Here is a 13,544-nt window from a genome sequence, read left to right on the forward strand (position 1 = left end):
ATACAGGATCTTGTTTTGTAATGGGCGGGCCCTTCAGAGTGTTTACTTCACAATACCAACTTACTCTCTTACTTTTTTCATATTTGGAACTTTCCATATCATTTTTATGATATTAATGGATACATACTCTATATTTAGAACATTATAAATCTAATTGTGTTGTTTTTCTTTTCTACTGGCTCTTCCTCCTGGTGTCTTATTTTTTGTCAAGTTAGATTATTTTAGATTATACTCGTACTTTTTAGAACTTTATCCTTGGTAATTCTTTGAGATCTGTGATGGAAGTACATTTTCCTCTAAAGAAGATCAGTTTTTGCTTATTTTGGGCACCTGGAGATATTAAAAATATTGGGCCATTTATAATTAAATTCTAAGATTGAGGTTTTCAGACCATCCATAGGGTGCTTTCAGCATATTAAGTTAAATATAGACTAGGTTGAAGTTTCAGATTATCAAGGGAGCTTTTTATCTTCCATTAACTCAGTGCCAAAGTTCATAAAGAGCAGTTTTCCTTGCAAGACCCTGGGAGCAGTGCTGGTAAAGGTAATTTCTAGTTTTTCTTTCCCTGGAATCCCCAGTTTACTTGGAGATCCTTGATTTACATGGGGTGGTCTTTTCTTACACTCAACATTATGGGTTGGCTCTAAGCTTTGTCTTCCATTCTCTATGTTCATGAAAAACAAAGCTCAAATTCACTAGCTTAGCTTAGCTATTTTTATTTTTATTTTTATATTTGTTATTTCTGAGTATTTCTTGTTCACTTGCTAATTGATACATCAAATGTTTCAAAATATCTTTTATCCATCATTTTTAGTTTCTTACAGTGGGAGGGTCAATCACAGTATATAGTTGCCAAAGTGCTGGAAACAGAAGTCAACCTATTCTTTTGGAAAATTAGATTTTTACCCCAAATAGAGTGAGTCAGTGTTTTTAATTTAATTTGCTTGCTTGGTTAGTCAAGAAATTTAAAGAGCTATCCAATCAGTTTTCAAATGACAAGAGACCATGCTAAATAAACAAATAAAATTTTAGATTCAGTTTTATCATTTTAAGAGAATGTGGAAGTATCATTATATGTGACAGGGTACTGAGTTTGCTTAGTAAAGCTCATTTTATAAAGTAAAAGTGACGGTGTGAGAGATGAGCTTAAGTGTCAAGTGGGTCATTAAATATGAGTACATACAGAGAAGGTTATGTCACTAATTTCTTTAGCGTTTTTGTTAGGCTTGAGCTTGATATTTAACACTCATAGGGCAGTTTAACACATTCTTTGCTGAAGCTATAAGGATGAGATGAATACATACACAGAGATATATAGTGTGTACGTTTGTGTAGTATATGTAAAGAATGTACTGCTTTATTCTTCTTAAAGAGTATTTAGTTGAGACCGTACTATGTGTAGGGTTTGTCAATATGAGGGTTGAATTCATAGTTGTTCTGTTTTGGGGAAACATACGTTTTCTAGTGAATATAGTCTATGTGTTCTTTCTTAAGCTCCTACCTTCACATTTGTAATATCTTCACCCATGTGCTTGACTTCTCATTTTCCTCTGGATGAATTGTCTGTGCTTCAACTAGATGTTGACACCTCTCCCTATTGCCAATCCATACCATCCTTTTAAGGACACCGCCTTATCAATTCTCTCCCGTCTCTCTCCCACTCCGTCAGTTTCTCTCCTTTAACTGGTTCATTCTCTTTGGTAATATTATTATTTTTGTCTGTGTTTTCCTCTTTAACTATAATTTGATTTTTTAGTGTCTGAATACTTCTTAAAGAGTTCTCTAAACTCTGTCTACATTTCTTCTCTCATGTTCTCCAAGATTCACTTGATTCACTTTTTTGGTACTAACCATTAACAAAATTACTCTCTCAAGGTGAGTCATCTTCCATGTTGTTGAATACAATGATTGATTCTCAGTCTTTATCTTACTTGAAGAGTCTGAAACAATTGAACAGTCATTCATTCTTTGTATCTTGAAATATTTTCTCTACTTTGTTTCTAGTGCAACACATTTTGCATTTCTTCTGCTTTAATAACTACTTTTGCTTAATTTCCTCTGCTGGTCTCTCCTTGGAGTGTCCGAAGGGTCAGTCCCTCTTCTCTTTGTACATTCACTTGAGGATCTCACTGAATATCATTTCTTTTAATGTCATCTCTCTGCTGAGAACTCCCTGGTTCTCTCACCTCAACTCCAGACCCTTTGCCTAACTGCCACCACAACACCTCCAGAGGATATTTACTGATCATATCAAACCTGATATGATCTTCTTTGTTAAAAATTTTTCAAATAAGTCTTTTCCAACTCAGTAAATTACAGTTCTGTTCTTCAAATGGCAACCCTGCTCTTCCAGATGCTTAGGGAGAAGTAGCAAACCAACCCTGAAGTCATTACTAACTTCTCCCTTTCCCTCACAACCCACATCTAACCCATCAGGAATTCACATGTCAACATTGTTTAGTTTTTGCCATCCCTTTTACTACCACCCAGTTACAAGCTACTATCAATTTCTTAACTTGTACTATTACACTAGCCTTTTAACTGGTCTCCTTGATTCTACCTGTCATCCATTCTCAACTCAGGGAATGCATTGATTTTTTTTTAAACACAAGTTAGATTATGTCACTTCTCTGCTCTACTCCAATGGCTTTCCACTTTACTAAGAGAAAAAGAAAAAGAAAATCCTTAAAATGGCCTACAAAGCTTGGTATGATCTAACTTATCTCCTTCTCTTTCTCCTTATATATTATTTTTAGTATTATATCCTACACGATTTATTAATTTATGTTATATATTAGCTGTCTCTTATCACTAAAGTATAAGCTCTATTAGTGTAGGGATTTTTTTTTGTCTGTTTTGTTCAGTACTGGATTTTCAGTCCATGGAACAATGCATGGTATATAGGCATTGCTCAATAAATATTGTCCCATTCACCTCTTAAATTTCATACCCCTCTCATGATCACTCTCTAGTGTCCATCTAGCTTTATATCTTAGGGCCTTTGTAAATTTTTTTTTTTTTTACTTTGAACAATTTCTCCAAATCTCCCTGGTGACTTTCTCATCTCAGGTCACTTTTTCTAAGAGGCTTTTCCTGTTTCCTAATCTAGATTAGAAAAAAGATGTTATTCTATAATGACTATTATTTTCCTTCATAGAATTTAGGCATGTTAGTCATAAGACATCACCGTTTCTTTATTTTATTTAAGCTTAGGGTCTTGTTTGTGGTATAAACTCTATACTCAAATACCAGGCTGTTGACCAGGCTGTGGCCTTTCATATTTAAAGGAAGCTTTTAGAATTCAATAATATTTTTCTTTCTCAAGAGACTTGGCTAGCAAAAACTGTAACTTTTAAGGCTTTCTTTACTTCTATAAATTTACAAAAATCTTTTCAGACATTTCAATTGACTTTTTCATTTGACCTGTATCTGTTTTTCCCTTATGGACACTCTTTAGAAAGCCATGAATGGTAGGAAAATAATGGGAATAAGGAAAATAATTATCCAGCTACACTAAGAATGTGGGAGAGTATGCCAAGTGACAACAATAACAAGGAGTGAGCCTTATCTATGGTGATAGCAACTACTTTAAAGAAAAATGGAATCATGATGGGATGAGCTTAGCACTGAGGAGCTGGAGAATGCCCAGGGTACTGATGGGCTATACGACGCAAGTAAAGGGAGCCACTCCTCATGGAAGAGAGGAGGCAAGAAAGTAGGTGAGAGGGGTGTCCTATTAAGAATCATGGAAAACAGAAGAGATTTGTTACTATGTCAGAGAGCATAATGTAGAAAAATCGGGGCATGTGATAGACCAAGGGAGATAGACCAAGGGAGAAGAGCATAATATCCTGGTATAGAGCCCTGGGGAGAATGGATCCTAATATTTTGTGCTGTGATCACAATTTGCACAGGTATGAGGCAGGGTGAGGTGGCCTTAAGGTCCCACAAGGAATGCTGGGAATGTTTGAGTGTTGGCAAGTGTTAAGGCAATTTTTCTAAGCATATTAATTTCTGGATAACAATATTGAAATGTACTGAGGACATTAGAAAAAATGTGGGCACAGTTATTAAAGCAGGAATAATAAAAAGGACTTGGCTATGAAACATATGGTTCAGTTGTTTTCATTTCTACCAGGTTCAATGCATGCTCTTTATAACAGATATATTTAATGCTCTCTTTAGTATTTTTAAATGAAATTTAGATAATATAACAATTATGTGTATTCTAATAAAAATCGATGTTACTCTATCTGGTATAATAACTCTAAAGGAGAAATACAGAAAAAGTAATTTATGAAGATAATATATATTTCAATATATATACTTTCTGGAAAGACCACATTAGAAGCCTAAAATTGTTCCCTCAGATTTTCAAATCATATCTCATCCCTCGCAAATACCAATCTACTGTATTTCCTTGCCTAATAATGATCTACAGACAACTTTTTAAATTACTGGCTTGCATAGAGCCTTTGAAAGGAGAAAGATGGAATGAGGCAGGATGAAGCTCAGAATAAGAATGGAATATTTATACAAGCATGAGAAATAAATCCTTTATTTGCCAACTGAGTGAATTCTATTGCTAGGCACTTTGTTAACCATATATATGCTGTATCTTGACCTTGAATTTTGTAATAACAGCTCTAGCAAGTAGGTATTATATTATCTTCATTTCATAACTGAGGAAACTTAAGATGAGAGATGTAAAATAACTCACTTATTGTCAAGTAAATGGTAGAGAAGGGATTCAAACCCAATTCTGTCTGCCTTTCAAGTCAACATTACAGTGGCTTCACTGTATATTTCCATCATGGCAGGGGTCAGAAGGAGATGATTTCATAAACAACCGTTGAATGAATAAATCAGTATGTAGAGGTTTGGAGGAAGAACATAGTTAATCAATCAGTAATTTTTAAAATGCTTACTCTGAGAATAAGATTAAAAACGAAAACAAGAATGAAAGGCTCTGAGACATATAAAACATCTTTGGCAATCATCCTATAATATCTCTATCAAGTCCCAGCCCTGGCATACTGGGAGATTCTCTAGATTGCAGTCTCACAGTAACAAGATCTGGTTTTCGTGGCTTCTGCCCACAGGGCAGCAATGTTCTTTCAGACCCTAAAATGAATATAGCTAACCCTTTGAGAGAAGAGACTGAAGAAAGCAACAGCACTTACAATATGGAGCAAAAACTACAGTGAATGATTAACTCGCAGAGTTCTGTTGGTGTCGGACAGCTCTCTCCAACCTCACCATTAATGGACGTGATCTACAGAAACGCTGGTGCAGGATGAAGAAGCCTGCTCTCCCTAGACAAGATAAAATTAGCCACAAGGTTTAGATTGTTTAATCAACCATCTGGAGTTTGCGTAGACTGACTTTCCCTTTTTTAATTTCTTTTTTTTTTTTTTACTTTACTAAACTAACTTGGTACTTTGAACTTAACCCAGAGATACTAGTGATTCAGCTACCAGTGCTGAGCCTGAGAAAAGAGTCAGCCAGTCAGTAAGAACCCTTCTTCTTAGGGGAACTGCCAAGAAGGGAAGAGTTCTGAATGCAAACATTGGACTCAAGAAACAAACAAAACAAAACAAAGAACACAGTTTCTTTATCTTGCCCCAGTGTCCTTTTAAAGTTTCACTCTTATTCTTTAAAAAGCTGATTTCTTATACCATCTATACTATTTAAAGTTTGTCCTTTTAAAGTTTGGCTCTTATTCTTTAAACAGGTAATTTCTTATACCATCTATACTATGGACAAGCAATCCTTTCCCATTCTTTACTTTCACCTTTGGAAAGCCTCCTAATATGCATTCTAGCCACCTGGTGACCCCAAACTTCCTCCTATTTCCTCTGCAGCCACAGAGGACTATGTCTGTGGAGGAGCAGACTTTTAGACAAGTAGCAGAGTGATTTAAATCTGCATGGTTTTCTATACCCCTGAGAGCAGGCCGGTCCCTGCTATGATTCTGGCACCCAGCCTTGATGGTTTTTTTTTTTAATGAAACCATCTGGCAGCCTCAGTTCTCTGGTAATAATTGTGCTACTTACTCCATCTGTACTTATTTGATAACTAGTTGTCTTTACAAATAAAGCCAGCTCCATCTGTTTTCCTACCTTATAAATGAGTACAAGGGCTTCACACCCATCCTGGAATATGGACAACATGAAGCATCGAAAGACATGGGTGGGAGAGAAGGAGGGTTTCTCTTCCTACTACAGAGAAGTGCTGGGTTCTGAGAGCCCAGCATTTTCTATCCTGGGTTTGCAAGGGTATACAGCGAGTCCACAGTGGTTGCTCTGTCCTGTTTGCATCCAGGCTGCTAGACTTCAGAAAGGCATAGTTACTCCAAGGTATTGGCTGTGAGTAGGCTCTGTACTCAGTTAAGAACCAAGGCAGGTAATGCTGATGCAGTGACTATTCTGTTTTCTGTAATTTTGGAATTGAGGAGAGGAGAGAGGTTAAGAGAGAACACTAATAGAACATCATCAAGTTGTTCTAATCCTCTTGCTGCTCTCAATCTGGGTCCGTGGAACAAAAGCCTTAATTTGTTTCATAACATGGTAGGACTTATAAGAGTTAACATGGTTTCCTAAAGTGACTAACAGAGAGTCGTTGACACATTTTGAGTTTCAGACTCAATATTTGATATAGCGCATCATCTTTCTGCCACCAGAATTCACAGGCTGGAGACTCCCCGGGGAGCCTTCCCTTGTGTTTCTGGGAGGGTATTAGAGCTTGCTGAAATCTCCCCTGTGTTAAAAGATCATTTATTTAAAAAAAAACAGTAAAATTATGACTCTACTGCAAATATAAAATAAATGCATGTGAATGATTCTAATAATTACCTCGTTAATTAATGAAGAAACTAGTAAGATATTATATAGCTGGTTCAAAGGAGCATCCAAAGAGTAGAAATATTTATAGGCAATTAGGGTGCTTAAATGAATCTGCTTAATAGATGAATAACTGACTTTTGCAGTGGGTTGAAAAAAAAATCAGTGCACATATAACAGTCAAAATCTATTTGCATATACATGGACAAGAATTATTTGCATGCATTATCAGTTATCTACAGTTTGCAGAGATGTAAAATTGCTCAAACATAATGATACACAAAGATCATATAAAATCAGGTAGTGAGAAAAGTTTTTTCATTGAAGACACCCGGTAATAATTTTTGTTCATTTCAAAGTTATTTATACCTGCTTTGAGAGTAAGAATTGTGAAGTAGTAGCTGGGACCCGGGCTGTAGAGTCAAAGACCTGGGTTTGGGTTCTGGCTCTGTCACCTGTCAGGTTTTTAATTTTTTAAAACTAAATTTGTTAATTCATGTAACCTCTCTCTGAGCCACTGGTTCCTCAACTATAAAATGGCATTTTAGTACAATATTTACCTCACAAGGATGTTTTAATCATCATTTATGGATGTAGCTTTCTATAATGTCAGGTATAGGAAGTGTTTTTTTATACAAATTTTGCTATCAGTAATAGTGACATTTTATTGAATTCTTAGTATGTACCAATCATTGTTAAACACTGTCCATGGGTTGCCTCATTTAACTTTCACGTCAACTGTATGCAGTTCTCACTATTATTATTGTCATATTGCTGATGACAAAATTAAACTTAAAGAGGTGACTTACCACCCAGTGTCACAGAGTGGCAAAGCTGGAATTTAAAGGTCAGAAGCCTGAATCAAAGTCTGTGTTCTTAATCCTACTTTCCATACCATAGCAGGGATATATATGGAAGGACTTTGGGGGTTGTTCACTGTCTCTTGAACTACAGATAATTCCTTAGGCATTTGAGATAACTGCCCATTCTGGTGGTATAGTTGGGGCGTTTGTGAGGCGGGAGGGGATCTTTGCTGAAGAAGTGAGTGGAGAAAGCTGACCTTTGTAAATGCCACTTTAGGTGTATCAAATCATGCCTAAGAAGAAGATCTTTACATTGTGGTGTCTACAGCTTAGTGCTGGCCTGCCATCTTCTCTTCCCATTTTAGATGATAGTCTCCAAGCAGAAAAGGAAGGAGGCTGGCATATTTTGCCTGAGGCATGCCATAGATGACAAATTTGGAATGAATATTTCTACTTTTCCTTGTTATCCAAGAGTTTCCTGAGAGTTAGAGACTTTCTACCCTCCAACATGAGGAACTCATAAAGAGTACATCATTTTACTCGCTATTTTATAGCATTGACAATATCTTTGGCTTTTTTTTTTATACAGAAGGCATTGATTGGGTTATTCTAATATTAACAATCTGTTTTTATGTACTTTGATAAATATGGCTGTCTTTATCATTTCTTTTTGTATTCATAGATGGAATCATATAAAAATGCTGAGGAAAATATTATCCCAACTGTTAACATGTATTTCTGAAAAAAATATATATATGAGTTTATTTAACAAAACTCAGTGAATTTAATTTTCACTAACATGTTTATTTTTTGGTGAGCTGAATATTTATAAATACTTTTACATGTATAAACTGAGTTTTCCTTTTTTGAATTTTAAGTTTTTAAAATTAAATTTATTGAGGTGACATTGGTTAATACAAATATATGTTTCAAGTGTACAGTTCAATAATACGTCATATATATTGCATTGTGTGTTCACTATCCAAAGTTAAATTTCCTTCTGTCACCATTTGACCTCCTTTACTTTTATCTAACTCCTCTTCTACCCCACTTCCCTCTGGTAACCACTAAACTGTTATCTGTGTCCATGAGTCTCTGTTTGTCTTGTTTGTTTTGGTTTCAGTTTTGTATCCCACATATAAGTGAAATCATATGGTTCTTAACCTTTTCTTTCTGACTTATTTCTCTTAGCATAATCTCATGATCCATCCATGCTGTTGCAAATGGCAGTATTTCATCTTTTCTTATGGCTAAGTAATATTCCATTGTATATATGTACCACATCTTTGTCTAATCATCTATTGAAGGGCACTTCTGTTGTTTCCATGTCTTGGCCATCATGAATAATGCTGTGATGGACATCGGGGTGCATATATCTTTACAGATAAATGTTTTCATGCTGGGTCATATGGTAATTCTATTCTTAATATTTTTAGGAACCTCCAAATAGTGGCTGTACCAATTTACATTTCCACCAGTGGCTGTACCAATTTGCATTCCTCCCCAACACTTGTTATTACTTGTCCTGTTGATAATAGCCATTCTAACAGGTATGAAGTGGTATCTCATTGTGGTTTTGATTTTCATTTCTCTAATGACTAGTGGACTTGAGCATCTTTTCATAGGCTTCTTTTGCCTTTAAGGGCAAATTCCTAAAATTCTCTCCAAATCCAATGTCTATGAGTTTAGTATTTATGTTTTCTTCTATGTAATTTATTGTTTCAGGTCTTATATATAGATCTTTGACCCATTTTGAGTTAATTTTGGTATATGATGGCAGATAGCAGCCTAGTTTCATTCTTTTGCATGGGTCTTTCCAATTTTCCCATCACCATTTATTGAAGAGACTTTCCTTTCTCCCTTGTATGTTTTTGTCTCCTTTGTTGAAAATTATTTGTCCATATGTACGGGGTTTATTTCTGGACTCTCAATTCTGTTCCATTAGTCCGTGTGTCTGTTTTTCTGCCAATACCATGCTGTTTTGATTATTGTCACTTTGTACTATTATTTGAAGTCAGACTGAGTGATACCTTCAGCATTATTCTTTTTTCTAAACTGAGTTTTCTTGAAGAAAAGTAAGAGTGATTATATTTGGGTAACAAAAAGGTAAAACATAATGTTTCTTTCTTAGTTTTATTTTGTGTGCTCCTCCAGACACCAGTCAATTTTACAGCATTCTTTCTTTGTATTCAGGTGACACCGAATGATGGACTTCAGAAATGGAGGGCCAATCTGCTCTCATCCTCCATCATTATTTTATAGGCGAGTAACTGAAGCCTAGGTTATTTTATGAGTAACGCTATTGACAAAATGAATATGGTTTAATCGCTCAGGCTCTATAAATATTCCATCATTGTCATGAAATCTCTATTAACAAAAGTGACTGATGCATTGGTAACACTAGGTATTTCTCTTTTGCTGCTCCTTAAAGGAGAATCATAGACATTTATTAACTTCTAATGTGTTTGATGTCAGCTGTTTGATTTCTTTTAAATATTGGTTATCCAGTTTAGGCTTATTAATTGTATAACTATCAGTCTCTTCTCTTTTTTTTTTTTCTGTGAATGTGATTCTGGACGTGTGTAGCATAGCACCACAGTTGAATTCTTTAGGAACATTCCAAGCACTCTAAAGATTTTTTGAAGCATATTCAATTTCCACCTAAATATTTCAAGCCTAAAGAAGTGAATGCTTCAGTAACATTTTTGCATTCTAGTGTGTGGTTAGCTGACTGAAGCTAGGGTAGCGGGAAGACAGTTTAAAAATGTATGGCTAAGGGGGAAGTGGCTGCCTTTCAAACTGAATGCTAATGTGTAAGTATTTCTAAATTAGTGTTAAGGCTTCTTTGGTACTTACATGGATAGGTGTTAGGGAAAAATCTTTCAGTTACTTTTGAAATCCTGGGTCAAGTAGAAGAGAGCCTGATTTTTCTCCAAACCATAGCAATGTTGTTATTTAAACCGAATGATGAAATGATGAATTCCAGCAAGAAAAATAATTCAGCTATGTCGACATAAAAAAAAAAACATTCAAACCTGTGGAGAATTTTAATAAGCACTTATTTGAGCCAAACTGACCACATATATTAGGGAGCAAGATCTTAAATGCTCCATAGAATAACAGTTTTGCAGTTTATTTTATATGTTTGAAATTAAAGAGGAGACATAAGGAAAATTGGAGAAAGCAACGCAGGGATGATTACAGGATAGTTAAGATTATTTGCCCCCTTGAATATAGTTAAGTCTTAGAAAGAGTGGTCTAAAAATGGGTATTTTCAAATGTTTGTTAACCTATATGCACAGAAACAATGGGCAAGGCTTGCTTGGGGCAAAGATAAACCTTTTAGTAAAAAGTTATATGCCTAAGGCATGACTACGCACTAGGACCTGCCCAGTTAGGAATTTATGATCAGGTCACCTGTGAGGTTACTTTCTATAGAACCCCTTTTTTGTCCACGCCTACCTCTGGGATATTGCTGCATATTTTAAGGTTCTGCAAAGTTCTAGAAATAAGCTACAGTCATTTTACGGAAAGAATGACTTCTGAACTTGAACACCAGTATGTACACACATGCGTAGACACCCAGGGTGACATCAATAACTGAGAAACAGTTCATCACAGAATTTGCTTCAGAGTCTCACATGGGCTTCTGGATGGGCTCCTGTAAATGTTTCATTATTGCCATGAAGTCTATCAGCTTTTTCTTTCTTGCTCACGTACCACTTTCTCTTCACCTCTCTTTGTCTCTGAGAGATTGCTCATGTCCTTTTTTTTTTTTTAAGCTTCAGTTTGTCCTTTACTGATGCTTCTTTCAGGTATTGAAGCAAGTGGACCAGAAACTCTTCAGTGTCATTCTTTTTTTGTTGTTCAGAGCTAAGAGCATTTGAAGTCAGGTGAACAGAGTGTGATCTGTTCTCTTCTGCTCATCAATTGTAGGACCTTGGACAAATTATTTGAGGTCTGTGAGTCTCACTTTGCTCATCTATAATATGGAGCCAAGCATGTTTACCTCATGATCATGAGGATGACCGATGATAACTGAGTGTCTGCTTTTAATAGATACTGTGCAAGGTGCTTTATGTGCATTTCCCAAACTTGAAACAGCTCTCTAAAACAGGCTATTTTATCACCATTCTTATGTATGAGGAAACCAAAGTCCTTAGAAGTTCCTCCAGCTACTGAGTGTCTGAACAGGATTCAAACCCCAGTATCTACCGCCACAAAAGGGATTGGTGTTTTAGAATCTGCTAGTGCTACACTTGTTTTTAAATATTGTCTATAATCTATCCCTCTAGTTCATGACAAATTAAACCATATATATGAACTTTCTGCACTTGTTGGACTGTGTCCATTGGATTGTCTGTTTTTATAGCTCTAGCCTTTAGAATCAAGTTATCATATCACTTGATCAGGCTTTTCTTCCTTTTTAGTTGATAATTAAGAGCATAGACTTTGAAACTAGATAGTCTAGGTTCAAATTCCAGCTTCCCAGCCCTGTGACCTTGAGCAAGTTACTTAACTTCTCTATGTCTCAGTTTTCTCATACGTAAAATAGAGATAGTAGTACCTATGTCAGGGTTTTTGGCAAGATTAAATTCGTTGTTTTATGTAAAGCACTTAGAATACTGTCTGGAATGTGGTAAGTACTGTATCTGTGTTGGCTGCATCATAGTCCCAACATGCCTTGCTCTTTCTGTGCCCACTCGTGCTATAACACATAAGGATAGTTTCTTTTCCTAACTTTCAATTGTCATCTTTGAATTTTATTTTTTGAAGTATAAGGTGTAGTATGAGTTACTCAGGCAGATATGTGAAAACTTGATGCCTCCCTTCCTTTAATGTGTGTTTAGTTCAGTATGTTGTTCTTTGACTGTTTCACAGAGGTGTTAATACCATCTAGGAAAAAAAAGGTTCTCTTTGTGTTGTAAATTTCTGTCATTTATGTGTCAGATAAATTTAGGAACTGCTATACACTATAACCTCTGCCTCAGGATTTATGAAGCATATTTGCAAATTTAATTATCTGAGAATTCTTAAAGTAAAGGAGTCTGTTTAATTTTTTAAAAGTGTTTCTCAAATATTTTTTCCTAGAAGCTCAAAGAAATATTTGAAGCCTAAATAGGGCAATTTTGTTGTCCTTTATATTTGACATTTTTATATTTTTTTCCTTGATCCTAGTTTTCTATTTCCATTTAAATATTTGATTGTAGTGTCTTTTATTATATGCTACCTCAAGGTCTTTGTGGAAAGATGTAGGCATATAGTAAATATAAACATATTAAATAAGAATCACTTTAAAAAGGAAACACTTGCTATCAAAGGAAGCAGTTGCAATATAAATTTCTGTGAGAGGCAAGTGCAAAATGCTAAGCAGCTCAGATTTCAGCTGTGGGAGTGGGAAGGGGAAAAGCATCAGAGAGGATCCAAAATGTGAGAAGCATCATGAAGGACGGAGCAGAGGAAAAGGTCTTCTTATTAAGAGAATAACATCTCTAAAGTCAAAGAAGCAAAAAAGTGTCTGTACTATATTTAGGAATAGTCTGGTAGTGCAGCAGATCTGAAACATAGTGCTATTGGGAGCAATAAAGAAGGTGTATTGAGTAGGCCTTGTAATGTGCAGTTTCTTTTTATCTCCACAGTGATTAGCAGTGCGCTCTCAGAGTCATTGTGACTCCTGGGTCCTTGAAGAACCTCCTCCCTACCCTAACCATAATGGTGTTTCTGTGTCTGGTAAATTCTAGGGAAACTGCGATGACAGTGTTTTATAATCGTTAAGAACCATCATAGGGATTATAGGGTGTATTGAGTGAGAATTTACATATTATAGAACTATGAAGGTCATAAGTGACCTGCATTGTATGAAATGTTCTGGGCAGCAATTACATCATAATAGCATTTT

At 35.6% G+C, this 13,544-nt stretch overlaps 1 protein-coding gene across 1 annotated transcript in view; it reads left to right on the plus strand.

The window, feature by feature from the left end:
- Positions 1–13,544, plus strand: part of LRRC7 (leucine rich repeat containing 7) — a 1,130,220-nt gene that overhangs the window by 157,130 nt on the left and 959,546 nt on the right. The gene's annotated exons all lie outside the window — the stretch shown is intronic.

Source organism: Pteropus medius, unplaced genomic scaffold, assembly GCF_902729225.1.
Source record: "Pteropus medius unplaced genomic scaffold, Ma_sr-lr_union100, whole genome shotgun sequence".
Classification (NCBI taxonomy): domain Eukaryota; kingdom Metazoa; phylum Chordata; class Mammalia; order Chiroptera; family Pteropodidae; genus Pteropus; species Pteropus medius.